General features: G+C 52.5%; 1 protein-coding gene across 4 annotated transcripts in view; it reads right to left on the reverse strand.

The window, feature by feature from the left end:
* Positions 1-19,163, reverse strand: part of tp63 (tumor protein p63) — a 274,654-nt gene that overhangs the window by 195,341 nt on the left and 60,150 nt on the right. The window contains exon 1 of one of the 4 annotated variants that reach the window (XM_038815784.1): positions 9,491-9,521. The exons of the other annotated variants lie outside the window; for them this stretch is intronic. The gene's annotated coding sequence lies outside the window, so the exon portion shown is untranslated. Of the gene's footprint in view, positions 1-9,490; positions 9,522-19,163 lie in introns of those variants that run through there. 4 annotated transcript variants of the gene reach the window in all.

The following is a 19,163-nucleotide window of genomic DNA, read 5'->3' on the forward strand; positions in this document are numbered from 1 at the left end:
GTGTTGCCACACTTTACAGCTAAAACAAGGACCGATCTCACTCACAACAAGTTGAGGAATTCAGTGTCTAGAAAAAATTGACTTGGTATGCAGTCAAATTGACTGCTTGCCGTTATGCTTGGCAGTGGAGCCATTTCGGATAGTTTGAAAAATAGTCTATAATAATTAAATAATCTTTCCCTTGTAGGAGAAAGAGATCCATAGCTACTTTCTGCCATGGTGCCATAAGTAAATCAGGTATTTGCTTAGGCTCTTTGATTCCTTGCAACGATGAGTCTGGCATGAGTCACAACAACTGACCATCAATATCCTGGTTATACCTGGCCAGTAATAGAGGCACAAGCTCTCCATTTACACTTATCAATCCCAAGATATCCTTCATGTATCCTTTCAAGTACATCCTTGCGAAGAGATTGAGGTATAACTATAGTGTTCAAACAAAGTACCACTCCATTAATGATACTGAGTTGATATTGTAGTGTAGAACTCCGTACATTGACCTCTGGACCAGTGTGAATTGATGTTTCTCATCACCTCTCAAAGAGTTTGATCCTTCCTGGTGTATTCTTGGATGTCACCTAGTTTCGTATCTGATACGAGCAGTGGTATGGAAATAAGATTCACTTCTAGATCTACATCTTCAGCAATTTCACTGCTAATGTTTTGTGTCGGCACTTTCAATAATGCATCTGCGAAGAACAAATATTTGCCTGACGTGTAGATGAGATTGAAGTCAGAGCTTTGTAACTTGATCATCAACCTCTGAATGAGTGGAGCTATCCGGTTGAGATTCTTCTTGATGATGTTAATCAAAGGACAATAATCCATCTCAACTATGAAAGTTGGAAGCCGATGCACGTAGTCGTGAAATTTCTGGGCCCACAACTAAATCTAGGCATTCTTTTTCAATTTAACCTTACCTATGCTCTGTGGTCGCAATGGCTGCTACCACTTGAAGTGACCGGTACAGTGGTCCAATTAAAGTTAGACACTGGTACTAAAGCCACTTTAATCAGCATGACTGATATTAAAAAATCTAAAAATTCAGCTGATTATAGACGTCTTCGGTTTGGAAAGATAGATCTGGATCCTGGAAGAAAAATACAGAATCTCTGGCTGTATTTCTTCAGAAACCTCTCAGCTTGCCTTCCAACCATAAACTGAAACTCTGAAACTAAACACCTGACTGCTTCAACCCCTGGCTCCTTCCATTAACGTCATCATCTTGCTAAGGTGAACACAATGTGTCTAATTATCTATCCCACAGGGCACCCTCTTCATACAAACATTAGCCCAAACTTTTATGATGCTTTCATTACGCCTCTCGATCCCTGTGGCCCCGCACCCCCCAGCTGGGAGTCGATCCCTGTGGCTCTGCAGCCCAGCTGGGAGCGGATCCCTGTGGCAATGCTGGTTTAGCTCACTGGGCTAAATCGCTGGCTTTTAAAGCAGACCAAGCAGGCCAGCAGCATGGTTCGATTCCCGTATCTCCCCGGACAGGCGCCGGAATGTGGCGACTAGGGGCTTTTCCCAGTAACTTCATTGAAGCCTACTCGTGACAATACGCGATTTTCATTTTCACTGCAGCTCAGCTGGGAGTCGATCCCTGTGGCACCGCACCCTCCAGCTGGGAGCCGATCCCTGTGGCACCGCACCCTCCAGCTGGGAGCCGATCCCTGTGGCACTGCAGCCCCGCTGGGAGTCGATCCCTGTGGCTCCGCACCCTCCAGCTGGGAGCCGATCCCTGTGGCTCCGCACCCCCCGCTGGGAGCCGATCCCTGTGACACTGCAGCCCCACTGGGAGCCGATCCCTGTGGCACTGCAGCCCCGCTGGGAGTCGATCCCTGAGGCACCGCACCCCCCGCTGGGAGCCGATCCCTGAGGCACCGCACCCCCCGCTGGGAGCCGATCCCTGTGGCTCCGCACCCCCCCGCTGGGAGCCGATCCCTGTGACACTGCACCCCCGCTGGGAGCCGATCCCTGTGGCACCGCACCCTCACTGGGAGCCGATCCCTGTGGCACCGCACCCCCCGCTGGGAGCCGATCCCTGTGGCTCCGCACCCCCCGCTGGGAGCCGATCCCTGTGACACTGCAGCCCCCGCTGGGAGCCGATCCCTGTGGCACCGCACCCCCCGCTGGGAGCCGATCCCTGTGGCACCGCACCCCCGCTGGGAGCCGATCCCTGTGGCTCCGCAGCCCCGCTGGGAGCCGATCCCTGTGGCTCCGCACCCCCCGCTGGGAGCCGATCCCTGTGACACTGCAGCCCCCGCTGGGAGCCGATCCCTGTGGCACCGCACCCCCCGCTGGGAGCCGATCCCTGTGGCACCGCACCCCCCGCTGGGAGCCGATCCCTGTGACACTGCAGCCCCGCTGGGAGCCGATCCCTGAGGCACGGCACCCCCCGCTGGGAGCCGATCCCTGTGGCTCGGCACCCCAGCTGGGAGCCGATCCCTGTGGCTCCGCACCCTCCAGCTGGGAGCCGATCCCTGTGGCTCCGCACCCCCCCCCCCCCCCGCTGGGAGCCGATCCCTGTGACACTGCAGCCCCACTGGGAGCCGATCCCTGTGGCTCCGCACCCCCCCCCCCCCCCGCTGGGAGCCGATCCCTGTGGCTCCGCACCCCCCCCCCCCCGCTGGGAGCCGATCCCTGTGGCTCCGCACCCCCCCCCCCCCCCCCCCCCCGGCTGGGAGCCGATCCCTGTGACACTGCAGCCCCACTGGGAGCCGATCCCTGTGGCTCCGCACCCCCAGCTGGGAGTGGATCCCTGTGGCTCCGCACCCCAGCTGGGAGTGGATCCCTGTGGCTCGGCACCCCAGCTGGGAGTGGATCCCTGTGGCTCCGCACCCCAGCTGGGAGTGGATCCCTGTGGCTCCGCACCCTCCAGCTGGGAGTGGATCCCTGTGGCTTCACAGCCCAGCTGGGAGAGGATCCCTGTGGCTCTGCAACCCAGCTGGGAGCCGATCCCTGTGGCTCCTCATCCCAGCTGGGAGTGGATCCCTGTGGCTCCTCATCCCAGCTGGGAGTGGATCCCTGTGGCTTCGCACCCCAGCTGGGAGTGGATCCCTGTGGCTTCGCACCCCAGCTGGGAGTGGATCCCTGTGGCTTCGCACCCCAGCTGGGAGTGGATCCCTGTGGCTTCGCACCCCAGCTGGGAGTGGATCCCTGTGGCTCCGAGCCCCAGCTGGGAGTGGATCCCTGTGGCTCCGAGCCCCAGTTGGGAGTGGATCCCTGTGGCTCCGAGCCCCAGCTGGGAGTGGATCCCTGTGGCTCCGAGCCCCAGCTGGGAGTGGATCCCTGTGGCTCCGAGCCCCAGCTGGGAGTGGATCCCTGTGGCTCCGAGCCCCAGCTGGGCATTGTATGAGAGGAGGGAGGGGAAATGAACAAGTTAATTTCTCACAGAAATCATGTCTCTATCATGTTGCAGAGCGCATCGAGGAACTCTGCTTTTAGAATCTGCTCCCCCGCCCCACACAAACCACAATTCTAGACCAACCCACGGTTCATTGTTGTGTTGTGCCAGGGTTATGCCAGAGCATTCATTACATTCATCAATAGAAAAGCTGGGCAATGTTCTGGAAGGAATGTGCCCCTCCACTGTCCTCTGGAATTCCCCTTACTCTCCACAGTCCTACCCTCATCTTCCCTTTCATGTAACCTGACCCTCTGATGCATACCAACGTATGCACAAAATGTTCACATACCTCTCTTTTTCTGGCCCTTAAACCTACCAAGGAATGCACAAGTACATCAGATCCATTACATTTCAGACATCATTTACTGCAATTTTTCAAAATTATTTCTTAAAACCAGAAATACAAGAGGGATCACTGATCAATTTCAAACTTATAGATTCAGATTCTCAAAGTAATCACTATATTCGTTAGCAATTCTTTCCCTTTCTAATGAAAAATGAAAATCGCTTATTGCCACGAATAGGCTTCAATGAAGTTACGGTGAAAAGCCCCTAGTCGCCACATTCCAGCGCCTGTCCGGGGAGGCTGGTACGGGAATCGAACCGTGCTGCTGGCCTGCTTTAAAAGCCTGCGATTTAGCCCAGTGTGCTAAACCAGCCCCAATTGTCAATCCTTTCCGTATCTAATTGACAGCTGAGCCCCGACATTTCAAAACGTGTGTCGGGCTTGAAAGAGCAAAGTCCCACTGGGAATAGCCCTAACACTTCAAAGTGATACAGCAACTTGGGGTCAATATTTACATGCTATATTTAATTACACTACAGGAAGGGGAAAAGTGGAAAAGCTTTAAACATTTCTAAACGTTTTAAAGAAACGTACATGAAAGGGAAGATGAGGGTAGGACTGTGGAGAGTAAGGGGAATTCCAGAGTACAGGGACGCAGGAAAGAAGAGATGCTGTCTGTGACAGCCTGGTACATAGCACCCACTGTATGGAGCATGTATATTGTTCAATCCATGCAAGTCAAAAGGGCAAATAAATATATATTCAGGATAAAGTGGGCAGTGCAATAAAAATCCCATCTCATTGAGAACTCAGGGGATCTCCTCCACTCAAAATGCCTCAACTAATCTATGAGTATAAGCTCAGTATATTTATATACAACCAGAATCTTCACTGAACTTTTTTCACAGTATCTATTTATACTTAATATTCTAAATTTGTATTGGATTGCCTTTAGGTAATTTAAACTGATGATTTCTCGAATATTAAATTTGAAATTACTTCATATTCTACTTGTTCAGCAGAGTCACATATTGTTGCATCAGACTATTGTGCCCCAACCCCCTCCCAGTCACAACAGTCAACTTACTTTCTCCCCCACTGGTCCCATGCCACACTCTCTCGTCTCACCCACACTCTCCCGCCTCCCCTCCCCTCCCACACACCCTCTCCTGTCTCACCCACACTCTCCCGCCTCCCCTCCCCTCCCACACACCCTCTCCTGTCTCACCCACACTCTTCCACCTCCCCTCCTCTCCCCACCCCCCACACACCCTCTCCTGTCTCACCCACACTCTCCCGCCTCCCCTCCCCTCCCACACACCCTCTCCTGTCTCACCCACACTCTTCCACCTCCCCTCCTCTCCCCACCCCCCACACACCCTCTCCTGTCTCACCCACACTCTCATAGACATAGAACAGTACAGCACAGAACAGGCCCTTCGGCCCTCAATGTTGTGCCGAACAATGATCACCCTACTTTAAACCCACGTAACCCGTATACCCGTAACCCAACAATCCCCCCATTAACCTTACACTACGGGCAATTTAGCATGGCCAATCCACCTAACCCGCACATCTTTGGACTGTGGGAGGAAACCGGAGCACCCGGAGGAAACCCACGCACACACGGGGAGGATGTGCAGACTCCGCACAGACAGTGACCCAGCCGGGAATCGAACCTGGGACCCTGGAGCTGTGAAGCATTGATGCTAACCACCATGCTACCGTGAGGCCCCACACTCTCCCGCCTCCCCTCCCCTCCCACACACCCTCTCCTGTCTCACCCACACTCTCCCGCCTCCCCTCCCCTCCCACACACCCTCTCCTGTCTCACCCACACTCTCCCACCTCCCATCCTCTCTCCCCACCTACACACCCTATCCTGTCTCACCCACACTCTCCCGCCTCCCCTCCTCTCCCCACCCCCCACACTCTCTCCTGTCTCACCCACACTCTCCCGCCTCCCCACCTCTCTCCTCCCCCACCCCCCATACTCTCCTGTCTCACCCGCCTCCCCTCCTCTCCCCCACACCCTCCCCTGTCTCACCCACACTCTCCCGCCTCCCCTCCCCTCCCACACACCCTCTCCTGTCTCACCCACACTCTCCCGCCTCCCCTCCCCTCCCACACACCCTCTCCTGTCTCACCCACACTCTTCCACCTCCCCTCCTCTCCCCACCCCCCACACACCCTCTCCTGTCTCACCCACACTCTCCCGCCTCCCCTCCCCTCCCACACACCCTCTCCTGTCTCACCCACACTCTCCCACCTCCCATCCTCTCCCACACACCCTCTCCTGTCTCACCCACACTCTTCCACCTCCCCTCCTCTCCCCACCCCCCACACACCCTCTCCTGTCTCACCCACACTCTCCCGCCTCCCCTCCGCTCCCACACACCCTCTCCTGTCTCACCCACACTCTTCCACCTCCCCTCCTCTCCCCACCCCCCACACACCCTCTCCTGTCTCACCCACACTCTCCCGCCTCCCCTCCCCTCCCACACACACCCTCTCCTGTCTCACCCACACTCTCCCACCTCCCATCCTCTCTCCCCACCTACACACCCTATCCTGTCTCACCCACACTCTCCCCGCCTCCCCTCCTCTCCCCACCCCCCACACTCTCTCCTGTCTCACCCACACTCTCCCGCCTCCCCTCCTCTCCCCACCCCCCACACACTCTCTCCTGTCTCACCCACACTCTCCCGCCTCCCCTCCTCTCCCCACCCCCCACACACTCTCTCCTGTCTCACCCACTCTCCCGTCTCCCATCCTCTCTCCCCACCCACACACCCTATCCTGTCGCACCCACACTCTCCCGCCTCCCCTCCTCTGCCCCACACCCTCTCCTGTCTCACCCACACGCTCCCGTCTCCCCACCCCCCACACACCCTCTCCTGTCTCACCCACACTCTCCCGCCTCCCCACCTCTCTCCTCCCCCACACCCATACTCTCCCGTCTCACCCACTCTCTCGCCTCCCCTCCTCTCCCCCACACCCTCTCCTATCTCACCCACTCTCCCTCCTCACTTCCCCCCCCCCCCCAGATACCCTCTCCTGTTTCACACACATTCTTCCGCTTCCTTTTCTTTTCTCCCCCCCCCCCCCCCCCCCCCCCCCCCCACCACCCCTGGTAGCGCCAACCCGACATAATCACTCTCCATCATGCCTCCCCACGCCAACCCTACCCCCGTCATCCCGACACACGAGCACCTCAAAATCATGCCAGCCCCATGCCCATCACCAGGACCCCCAACTACTAATCGTCCCAGCTTCATACTCACTCCCCCTCTTCACACTGGCACCAGGCACACCCATCACTACTCACATCAACCCCACAAACAACCACACATCACCCCACGTGCCCCAACCCACAAGTCATGCCAGCCCGCCCTGTTCGGTCCCTTCCCCATCCCAAACTCATGCGACCACTCCTGTCGCACTAGCCTCATGTGTTCATCAGACTATCCCATGGCCAGCACATTCGTCCCACACTCACACTGCCATTCCACTAGTTCTGTTCCCATGCCAACAAATCCACATATTCATCAAATTCGGCATATTAAAATGCAATGATGAATCGCCACGACATCCACCCCTTTGGTTATTCTATAGAGCTCAGAATAGTAAATCCCCAAAGTCCATTAACTACATTACTGCAATCTGATTTATACTACTTGCAATTTGTTCAGGAAGTTTTAAGTAACAGTTTGTAAACATAACTCTGTTCTAACACTCATTTTCAACCCAGTCAATTGCTTATTAATCCATGTTCATAACATTTCCTGAAAGCCTCAAGTATTATGCATAATGTTACCAAATAGTTTGAAAATAACTTAGAATATAAGACAAAGCAACTTTTTTCTCCTTCACATCTCCCTTTGCTCATCCCCTTTCCAGATTTCTTTCATCATACTGTACCTTCTGACAGTGTTTGCAGATGTCGTGCTGAGCTGGTCCATCTTGTCTGAGTGGTTTCGGACACTGTCAACTGCAGCCTCTGAAAGTTCGTTCAGCAGCTGTGCAAGTTGAGTGCTGCTTTATTTTTTGCTGCTGCCACTGATTGGAGCTTGGAGCAGATGCCACCAACTCTGAACCTACCCGCAGACAATGCAGACCCAGCAAGTCTGAGACTATACACTAGGCAGCAGTTAACAGTGACAACTGGCACATTAATAAAGGGAATAATAGATCAATAGAAACAGTGACATTTCCTAATATTACCTCCCAGACAAGTGTTAAGTTTCTCAGTGCAATTTCACATATTCTATCAATACATCGAGAACGGTTTTGCATCTTATTTTCTTATTTGTCTATCCAATCCAAAGAGTGAAGAAAATAATCAGATCCCCCCCCCCGCCCCACCCCCGAGATCAGCATACACAAACAGTAAGTTCATATTAGAAAGGTGCAAACTTTCCATTATATGGAACCTTTCCTGGCGTCAGGCCCAAAGCACTTCACAGGCATTGAATTAATTTTGAAACTCTTTGTTGTAAGGAAGCAATGGCACCCAATGTATATACGACAAGGTCCAGTTAATGTGTTTTGATTGAAGTCGCGACTGGCAGCTCTTCAATTCATGCCATCACCGTTAACATTCGTCTGAACAGGCATACAAGGTCTTGGCTTAATCCAAAAGATCATTGAATCGCTACAGTGCAGGAGGCCATTTGGCCCATCGAGTCTGCACCAGCCCTCCAAAAGAGCATTCCACCTTGGTCCATTCCCGCACCCTATCCCCGTAACCTAATCTGCACTTCCCTGGACATTAAAGGAGCAAATGATCATGGCCAATCCATCTAAACTACACATCTTTGGACTGTGGGAGGAAATCGAAGCACCCGGAGGAAACCCACTGACCCGAGGAAAACGTGTAAACTCCACACAGACAGTTACCCAAGGCCGGAATTGAACCCGGGACCCTAGCAGCAGTGCCAACCACTGTATCACCAGACAGCCAGAATATGGGGTCTGGTCCAGTATCCTAACCATTTTAGTTGCGTTTAGAAATGTCACCATCTGCCATGGTGGGATTTGAACCTGGTTCCCCAGACCATTACCCTGGGTCTCTGGATTACTAGTCCAGTGACAATACCACTATGCCACTGCCCCCTAGCATCTTCAACACTGTAGCACTCACTCAGCACAGCGTTGAGCCTGGTTATTTGCATCTTAATCATCTTGACCTTGACGGATGAACATGCTCATCATATGGGGTATTTGGTAGGGTTCCAAGGGTACCCAGAGTAGAAGTACCTTGCGATAGCCAAGGCTCAATGATTTTAAAATCAATACATCAAATCAAAGCTCTGCAGTCCTACCAGATATAGTTGGCAATGGTGGTGGACAAGTAAGCTAACCAGAGAAAGTGGCTGAATAAATACCCCCATCCTCAATGATGGAGGAGCCCAGCACACATCTATGCAAAAACAAGGCTGAAGCGTTTACAACAACCTGCAGCCAGTTGCTGAATGGATGATCCATTTCCTTCAGTGATGACTGGGATCTCAGATGCCAGTTTTCTGCCAATTTCACTCGCTCAATGTGAAATCAAGTATTAGACAAAGACACTGAATATAGCAAATGCTATTGGCCCTCACAACATTCCGGCAATAGCACTGAAGAGTTACACTTCAAAACTAGTTGTATTGCTAGCCCAGCTGTTCCAATGCAGCAGCAACACCATCAGTCAAATACTACCCCAGTCTACTCTCAATCATCAGCAAATTGATGCAAAGTGGATTCAGCAATGTTAATAAGCAGCACTTATTCAACAGTAACCTGCTCACCGATGCTCAGTTTGAGTTCCAGCACAGTAAGAAGTCTTACAACACCAGGTTAAAGTCCAACAGGTTTGTTTCAATCACCAGCTTTCGGAGAACTGCTCCTTCCTCAGTTAAGACTTCTTACTGTGCTCACCCCAGTCCAACGCCGGCATCTCCACATCATGAGTTCCAGCAGGGCCACTCAGCTCCTGACCTTATTACAACCATGGTCCAAATATGGAGAGGAGCTAAGCACAGCAAGTGAAACATTGGACTGTTGTCAACATTGAGGCAGCATTTGACTGAGTTTGGCATCAAGGAGGTCTGGCAGAATTGAAGTTAACAGGAATCAGGAGGAAAATTCTCCACTGACTGGAGTTATGACCAGCACAAAGGGTTGTAGTTGTTGCAGTCCAATCATCACAGCCCCAAAACCCAGTTTCCAGAATTCCTCAGGGCAATGTACTAGCTCTAATCATTTCCAATTGCTTTTGCAGAAAGGATAGAGGGATTGGTGGAATGAAGATGTCAATCAAGGGAAAGGTGGACAGACCAAATGACCTATTCACATTTCAAAATCTCCTATGTCCTGAGAGGTAGCATGTCTGTAACCATAGAACACATGTTATGGGAAACTAAGAGAATAAATTGGGAAAATGCAGTGTAGAAATCGTAATGCATATAGCAATGTCACCCACAGCACCGAGCAGTCAATCTCAGTCATGCTGCCATAGAGGGGAGCCCAGTGGATGAAAAGTTGGTGGGACAGTCCAGAGCTGCACTGGCAATGGCTCAGAATCAGGACCAGGTCCTTGAGCCGCTTTCAGGGCTATGGGTTTTCACAGGGGCCTGACTCAGAAAAGACAGACTGACAGAGAGGGAAAGCTTTACCTTCTGCGTACGATTTGATGCTTTTGATTCAGTTTGTCTGCAAGCCTAACCCTAGATATCACCTTAAAGGAGGTCTCAAATCATTTACCCACTGGTGCGAAGGCTGAAAACATCTAAATTGTTTCTGAATGAATTGTTCTTTACATGAGTTTTACAGATTGTGACTAATTTTCTAACACTACTCGGTGCAAGGTTTATAATAATTTTTTTTTAAGAACACGTTCACATCCAAAGGCTGTGTTGACCTACCATCAAAAAAAAATCATACGTTGCATAAACTAATCAGGTTAATGTGTAACAATCATGTAGCAACAAAAATTGATGGGTGAAATATTAAAGGAAGGATAATGTTGAATTAAATTAACATCAAAACTACAAACTAATAAACCATTCCTACATTCTAGACCTATATAAATTTCATGGTTTATTGAGGACCCCAGCCATTTCCATCATTAATGCACCAAGTGGCTAACCTTCATGTCTTATTTCAACCCCAGTGGTTCAAGGGCAGTATGTTTCACCAGCTCAAAGTGGAACTGAAACAGAAAGTGCCTGCTTCCAGCGAGTAGTGGTTAGGTTCCTTACTCGTTTGAGTTAAATTAATTCATATTTTCTTAAGGATTTGTGTACAAATAAATCAGAAAGAACAACGAAAATTTGTTTCATTATTAGTACCCGCTGAATGTTCATCTTTTAAATTCCGTGTTTTAAATCGACTTAAGTGTACTTGCCCATGATTCATGTGCATTCGCAGATTGACCAGGCTCCCCAGGGAGGCCTCAGCTGGGTGCCGTTCAATACCGGGCCCCACAAACAAAGACCAGGCGGACCTGCATCTGAGGGAGGGGCTCCCGGCCCAACGGAGGCACCTGGGTGGTCAGGGATAGTGCAGGTTAGTTTTCTGGCCTTCCCCCTGGAACACAAGCAGCTTGGCACTGCCACCCTGACACTGCCAAGGTGCCCAGGTGGTACCACAAAGCCAGAAGAACTCCCAGGGTGCCTGATGCGACTGTCAACGGTCAGCGCTTTGGGGGGGGGGGGGGGGCATGCACATAAAACGAGGGAGATGGGGGGGGGGAGAAATTGTTGGAACCAACAATTCTACGGACACGTGCTTGTAGGATTAGAATAGCGGTTTTAATATACTTACAACAGAGCCAGCCTGTTAGCCGTTGAATTTTCGGTGAACTGGCCGGCTGCCCCTGTGGCACGGATCTTTATACAGCAGCTCCAGGGGGAGGAGTCCTGGGCAGAGCCAAGGGAGGAGCCCAGTACAAACTCTCGAGTACTCCCAGAGTCACTCCCCCTGGTGGTCAGGTAGTGCAACTGCACTTACAATATTGATACATATATACAGATTATAATACCGTGTGAATCACATTCACCACATTCACCCCGTGAAAAAAATAGAGTCCGGCGGGGGTGGTGGCTCACAGAGTTAGTCTGTCCGGTGGACGAATTGTTCGTTTCGATCTGCGGAGCACCGGGGTTGCAGCGTCTTGCGGTGGCTGAGTGGGTGTTGAGATCTGGAGTACGATGGCAGACTCCGGGGCGGGTCTCGTCCAAACGTCATACACCTCTGGCTCGACCGGAGACTGGGGGCGCTGGGGGCGGGCTGGTGCTGGCATGTGGAACCGGTGGGGCGAGCTTGCAGAATCGGGGGCGCGAGGGAGCAGCAGCATAGGGAACGGGGTAAGGGGTTCCTCAGTGGGTGGGGGGGGGGGGGGGGGCTGGATCCAGCGGGTGCCAGGTCCCAAAGGGATACTGTGTCCTGGCGACCGTCCGGGAACTCCACAAATGCGTACTGGGGGTTGGAATGGAGGGGGCGCACCTTTTCAACAAGGGGGTCAGTTTTGTGCCCCCTGATGTGCTTCCTCAGGAGGACCGGGCCTGGTGTCCTCAGCCACGCCGGAAGTGAGACCCCCGTGGTAGTGCCCCTAGAAAAAATGAAGAGCCGCTCGTGAGGGGTTTGATTTGTAGCTGTACTGAGGAGGGATCTGATTGTGTGGAGCACGTCTGGGAGGACTTCTTGCCATTGGGAGACTTGGAGTTTTCTAGACCGGAGGGTCAGTAGGACGGTCTTCCAGACCGTCGCATTCTCCCTCTCCACCTGCCCGTTCCCCCTGGGGTTGTAGCTGGTAGTCCTGCTCGAGGCGATGCCTTTGTCGAGCAGGTACTGACGCAGCTCGTCGCTCATAAAGGACGAACCCCGGTCGCTGAGCACGTAGCTGGGGAAACCGAACAGGGTGAAGACACTATGCAGGGCCCTAATGACTGTGTGGGAGGTCATATCGGGGCATGGAATGGCAAAAGGGAATCGGGAGAACTCATCGATGATGTTGAGGAAATAAATATTCTTGTTAGTGGAGGGGAGTGGCCCTTTGAAATTGATCGCAAGGCGTTCAAAGGGCCTAGAAGCCTTGACCAGGTGGGCCCTGTCTGGTCTGTAGAAGTGCGGTTTGCACTCTGCACAGATCGGGCAGTCCCTGGTGACCGCTTTTACCTCCTCGTTGGAGAAAGGCAGGTTTTGGGCTCTGATGTAGTGGGCGAGTCGGGTGACCCCTGGATGGCAGAGGTCCATGTGGATGGCTTTCAGACGGCTGATCTGCGCGCTGGCGCATGTCCCGCGGGATAGAGCATCCAATGGCTCGTTGAGCTTCCCCGGTCGATATTTAATATCATAACTATAGGTGGAGAGTTCTATCCTCCACCGAAAGATTTTATAATTTTTTATTTTGCCTCTTTGCGAGTTGTCAAACATAAAGGCAACCGATCTTTGGTCAGTGATGAGGGTGAACCTCCTACCTGCGAGGTAGTGCCTCCAGTGACGAACAGCCTCCACGATGGCTTGCGCTTCCTTCTCGACAGAGGAGTGTCAGAGTTCTGAAGCGGATAGGGTACGGGACAAAAATGCAACAGGTCTCCCTGCCTGATTTAGTGTGTCTGCTAGAGCTACCTCTGAGGCGTCGCTCTCAGTCTGAAAGGGAGTGGATTCATCCACCGCCCGCATGGCTGCTTTGGCGATGTCCTCCTTGATGCAGCTGAAGGCCTGGCGCGCCTCAGCAGACAGGGGAAATCGTGTAGCCTTAAAGAGTGGGCGGGCTTTGTCCGCATATTGGGGGACCCACTGGGCGTAGTATGAAAAGAACCCCAAGCACCGTTTGAGGGCCTTGGGGCAATGAGGGAGGGGGAGTTCTAAGAGGGGGCGCATGCAGTCCGTGTCTGGGCCCAGGACCCGTTCTCCACGACGTAGCCGAGGATGGCCAGCCTGTTTGTGCGGATTTAAAGTGAGGTTTAATTTCTGTGCCATCTGGAGAAAACGGTGGAGGTTGGCGTCGTGGTCCTGCTGGTCATAGCCGCAGATGGTAACATTGTCCAGATACGGAAACGTGGCCCACAGGCCGTACTAGTCTACCATTCGGTCCATTGCTCGTTGGAACACCGAAACCCCGTTAGTGACGCCGAAGGGAACCCAGAGGAAATGGAAGAGGCGGCCGTCTGCATCGAACGCCGTGTAGTGGCGGTCCTCCGGGTGGATTGGGAGCTGGTGGTATGCAGACTTCAGATCCACCGGAAAATAGCCGATATTGGGCGATCTGATTAACCATGTCTGCAATTCTGGGGAGGAGATACGCGTCTAGGAGCGTAAAGCGATTTATGGTCTGGCTATAGTCGACGACCATGCAAAGTTTTTCCCCGGTCTTGACGACCACCACCTGCGCTCTCCAGGGACGATTACTGGCCTCTATGATCCCCTCACTGAGCATCCGTCGGACCTCCGATCGGATAAAGACCCTATCCTGTAGGCTGTGTCGCCTGCTGCGAGTAGCTACTGGTTTGCAATCTGGAGTGAGATTGGCGAAGAGAGGGGGGGGGGGGGGGGGGGGGGGGGGATGCGCAGCGTGGCTAGGCTGCAGATAATGAGTGGGGGCAGGGGCCCGCCGAAGCTGAGGGTGAGGCTCTTGAGGTTGCACTGGAAATCCAGGCCTAATAAGAGTGGCGCGCAGAGGTCAGGCAGGACATAAAGTTTAAATTTTGAATAACTAGCGCCTCGAATTGTGAGCGTAGCAACGGTGCGTCCTTGGATTTGGACTGAGTGGGAGCCCGAAGCGAGGGCGATAGTTTGGCTCACAGGAAAAATAGGAAGCCAACAGTGTCTTACCAGCTCTGGGTGTATAAAGCTCTCGGTGCTTCCGGAGTCAAAGAGGCATGGCGTGCTGTACCCGTTGATCTGGACTTCCGCCATCGAACTTCGTAGGTGCTTGGGGCGGGATTGATCTAGGGTGACCGCGTTGAGTTGCGGGCCGCGTGATTAGTGCCCGGGAAGGTCGTAGTCTTCCGAGTGGGCGTCCAGTCGAGTAGATGCCGGTACGTTCTGGTGAGCTTGATCCAGGATCGCTGCGCTGAGTTGCGGGCCGCGTGATGGGTGCCCGGGGAAGTCGTAGTCTTCAGATGAGCTTTCTGAGCATGCCGATGCAGATGGGGCCCGTGGATCGCACGTGGTGAGCGGCGAGGAAGATGGCGGCCCCCATGAGTCGCACGTGGCCGGCCGCATGGTGGGGGTTTGCCAAGATGGCAGCCCCATGGATCGCACGTGGTGGGAGGGGGCGGAGTCGGGGCGTAGGCCGCAGTGTTTCGGGCCCCGCGGGCCAGCTGGTGTTGGGAGCGATTTGTTCTCTCTACTGGGGAGTTAAAAACTGGGGCCATTTTCGCGAGGCACACTCTGGCATAGTGGCCTTTCTTCCCGCAGCTGCTGCAGGTCGCGGATCGGGCTGGGCAGTGCTGCCGCGGGTGCTCGCTTTGGCCACAGAAATGGCAGGCTGGGGCAGCTGAGTAGCTGGCTGGAGCCGCTGAGTAGCTGGCTGGGGCAGCAGAGTAACTGGCTTTGGCAGCGTGGTAGCTGGGGGGGGGCGTGTGGCACAGGCCTGGGGGGATTGTTGGTCGGGGGTCCACGATGAGGTCGCGTGGTCCACGGGAAACAACGTGAGGCTGCAGAAGGAGACTTCCATAGTGGTAGCAGCCTCCACAGTCTTTTTTAGCAGTCTTTGGCGCACATAGTTAGATCTAAGGCCCGCTACGAAAACGTCCCGCACAGCAAGCTCCCTATGTTCAGCCGCGGTAACGGCTTGATAATTACAGTCATTAGAAAGATTGTTCAGTTCCCATACAAACTCGGCTAGCGTTTCTGTAAGCCGCTGACGGCGAGTCGTAAACACGTGGCGTGCATAAACCTCGTTAATGGGCCTAACGTACATTTTGTCCAATATTGCCAGCGCTGCGGTGTAAGAACCGGCCGGATTTAGCTGTGTGGAGATTCTGTGGCTTACCCTCGCGTGCAGTAGGCTGAGATTTTGTTCTTCCGTTGTTCCGGCGGTGCTGGCTTCTGCCAGATAGGCCTTAAAACATCTCAGCTAGTGGGAAAAAATTTCCTTAGCCTCTGCATCCTGCGGGTCGAGTTCTAGACGTCCGGGCTTGAGGGCTGTTTCCATGATTTACTTTGACTGTTTCGTAAGTATATTAAATTGTTGGAACCAACAATTCTACGGACACGTGCTTGTAGCATTAGAATAGCGGTTTTAATATACTTACAACAGAGCCAGCCTGTTAGCCGTTGAACTTTCGATGAACTGGCTGGCTGACCCTGTGGCACGGATCTTTATACAGCAGCTCCAGGGGGAGGAGCCCAGTACAAACTCTCGAGCACTCCCAGAGCTACTCCCCCTGGTGGTCAGGTAGTGCAACTGCACTTACAATATTGATACATATACAGATTATAATACCGTGTGAATCGCATTCACCACAGAAGATTACGTTCAGAATGTTGCAGCCTGCGCGCCTGTGGGTAACTTATTCGGACCGGCATTATTATTTCGATTCCCCGGGGGAGGCGTGGGTCTTCGTGCGGACGGAGAAACTGGACTTGAACTAGGGGTTGGGAGTTGCGGGGTCGGTTGTAAGGCTTTATTGCTGGATTCTGCTGTTGCTGTGTTCTCTTTTTCTGTACTTTTGCAATTTTGATATGGTTATTTATGGGGGTGTTGTTCTGTTATGTTTTTTGCTGTGGGGCATTGTTTGAGTTTTGTATCTTGCGGGGAGGGTTGGGGGGGTTTGTTGTACTCTATGTCGGGTTGGGGGTATGGAGTGGGGCTGGTATTCGGGAGCTGCGTCAGAAGGGTGTGGTGGGGCAGTGCGAAAGCGCGGGCTTTCCTCTGGTTTCCCGCGCTGCGGGGCTGGGGGGTGGAGGCGATGACGGGGGGAGGTGGGGCCTTAACTGGTTCTTCCCCGCGCTGGAGCAGTGCCTGGAAGGAGGGATAGGATGGGGGATGATCCCACTTTGGGAGGGATCGGGTTATTGGCGGGAGTTTCCGGGGTCAGCAGAAGTTAGCTGACCCACGGATGTACAATGGAGGACGGTTCGCGGCTAGGAGGGTTCCTAGCCTGGGGGGGGGAAATACCGGGTTGCTGCTGGCAGGGTCAGGAAGGAGCTGGTGGGGGCCGGGGGGACAGAGGTGAGGTGTTGGCGCTGTGGGGACTGGGTCGAGCAGGGGGTGCTGGCCTGGGGCGGGCCGCCCTCTGATCCGGTTGGTCACCTGGAATGCGAGAGGATTGAATGGGCCGGTGAAGCGGTCGAGGATACTTGCTCATCTGAGGGGGCTAAAGGCAGATGTGGCAATGCTTCAGGACACCCACCTGAAGGTGGCGGACCAGGTCCGCCTGAGGAAGGGATGGGTGGGGCAGGTTTTCCACTCTGGGTTGGATGTGAAGAACCGGGGAGTGGCGATTCTGGTGGGGAAAAATGTGTCGTTTGAGGCATCGGAGGTGGTGGCGGATAAGGGGGGTAGGTATGTTATGGTTAGGGGCAGGCTACAAGGAGAGAAGGTGGTACTTGCCAGTGTGTATGCCCCAATTGGGACGATGCGGGCTTTATGAGGTGTATGTTGGGACGGGTCCTGGATCTAGAGGCGGGGTCTGATCATGGGGGGGGACTTCAATACGGTGTTGGATCCTTCGTTGGATTGGTCCAGCTCTAGGACGGGTAGGAGGCCGGCGGCGGCCAAGGTACTGAGAGGGTTTATGGACCAGATGGGTGGGGTGGATCCATGGAGGTTTGTGACGCCGAGGGCACGGGAGTACTCTTTCTTCTCCCGCGTACATAGGGTCTACTCTCGGATAGACTTCTTCGTGGTGAGTAGGGGACTGATTCCGAGAGTGGATGAAGGATCTTGAGATTTTATAAATTTTTATTCAATTCAATTCAGGGTTACCGGTTGTTCTTGAGCATTGCTGAAACTCAGTGGAAAATCAAGTTAAAAACTTGTCAGGTGCAAATAAGAATTGTTTTATTTGGAGTTCATTGGTTACAACTTGAAAATCATTTAATAGGTAGTTTGTAGACAATTTGATTTTCTTCAAAGAATCACAGGAATTATCTTCTGAGACAGTAGCCTGAACACAACTTTAAAAGTCAAAGTCTGAAGTCAAAGTATGAAAATGAAATATGAATACAGAACTCTTTTCTAATTCTCTTCCTTTTCTCTCTGTCTTTCTCTCCTTCTTTCTTCTTCCTTTCTGCCTCTCTCCTTTCCTTTCCTTTCTGTCTCTCTCCTTTCCTTTCTTTCTGTCTCTCTCCTTTCCTTTCTTTCTGTCTGTCTCAAATGGTGGCCAAATCATCCATGGATATACTATTTCATATCTGTCTTAAGCGATCCGATCACACCCCAATATAATCCTAATTGGTTTGATTTAGACTCAAACACATTTGATTTGATAACAAGCCGTCCATCTTCACGATGTAACATTACTTCCAATTGTTGCTTGTCTGCAACAATGGAGACCTTATGTTATCTCATTATACTATGCGAGGCATAATTCCGAAAATATAATTCAAACTGTCTTTTAATGTTGGAATCAAATATATATATATATTATATTTGATTCGATGTTTTAACTGTTCATTTATTAAAAACAAGGCAACACAGTCTAAAATGTTTCAGCTATTATAATCGTGGGATGTGATTTACTCTAATCTGAAATGGCGTGAGAACCATGCCATTTGTTCCTTCTTATTCCTCGTTGCCATGGATTCAACCCTTGTCCTTGGAAAAAATCTAATGTTTTTATCAGACTTCTGTGTTTTGCAAACTCATGACTGAGTTTGGAAATTGTATGTTTCTTTCATTTTAAAACTGGGAATTAATATTTATGCTTTAGCCAGCTTTTTACCTATATTAAGTGTATTTGAAATACCTGGCTTCTACAGTGGAGGAGGCCGAGTATTCAGCCATTGCAATCTCAAACCACGCTCCGCATTGGATAGAGTTGAAGATGGGGGAGGTGCGGGACCAGCGCCCGTTGTGGCGGTTGGATGTGGGGTTGTTGGCGGAGGAGGAGGTGTGTAGGAGGGTCCGGGCAAGTATTGAGGGGTACCTCGAGGTGAATGATACGGGGGAGGTTCAGGTGGGGGTGGTCTGGGAAGCCCTGAAAGCAGTGATTCGTGGGGAGCTGATATCCATCCGGGCACACAGGGAGAGGAGCGAGAGGAGTGAGAGGGATAGACTGGTGGGAAGGGTGCTGGGGGTAGACAGGAGGTACGCAGAGGCACCAGAGGAGGGACTGTTGAGGGAGAGGCGCAGCCTGCAGACTAAATTTGATTTGCTGACCACTAGAAAGGCGGAGGCACAGTGGAGGAAGGCACAAGGGGCAGTGTACGAACATGGTGAAAAGGCGAGTAGGATGCTGGCTCATCAGCTCCGCAAGCGGGATGCGGCAAAGGAAATTGCTGGAGTGAGAGACAAGAGTGGGAATG

Source organism: Scyliorhinus canicula, chromosome 13 (assembly GCF_902713615.1).
Source record: "Scyliorhinus canicula chromosome 13, sScyCan1.1, whole genome shotgun sequence".
NCBI lineage: Eukaryota > Metazoa > Chordata > Chondrichthyes > Carcharhiniformes > Scyliorhinidae > Scyliorhinus > Scyliorhinus canicula.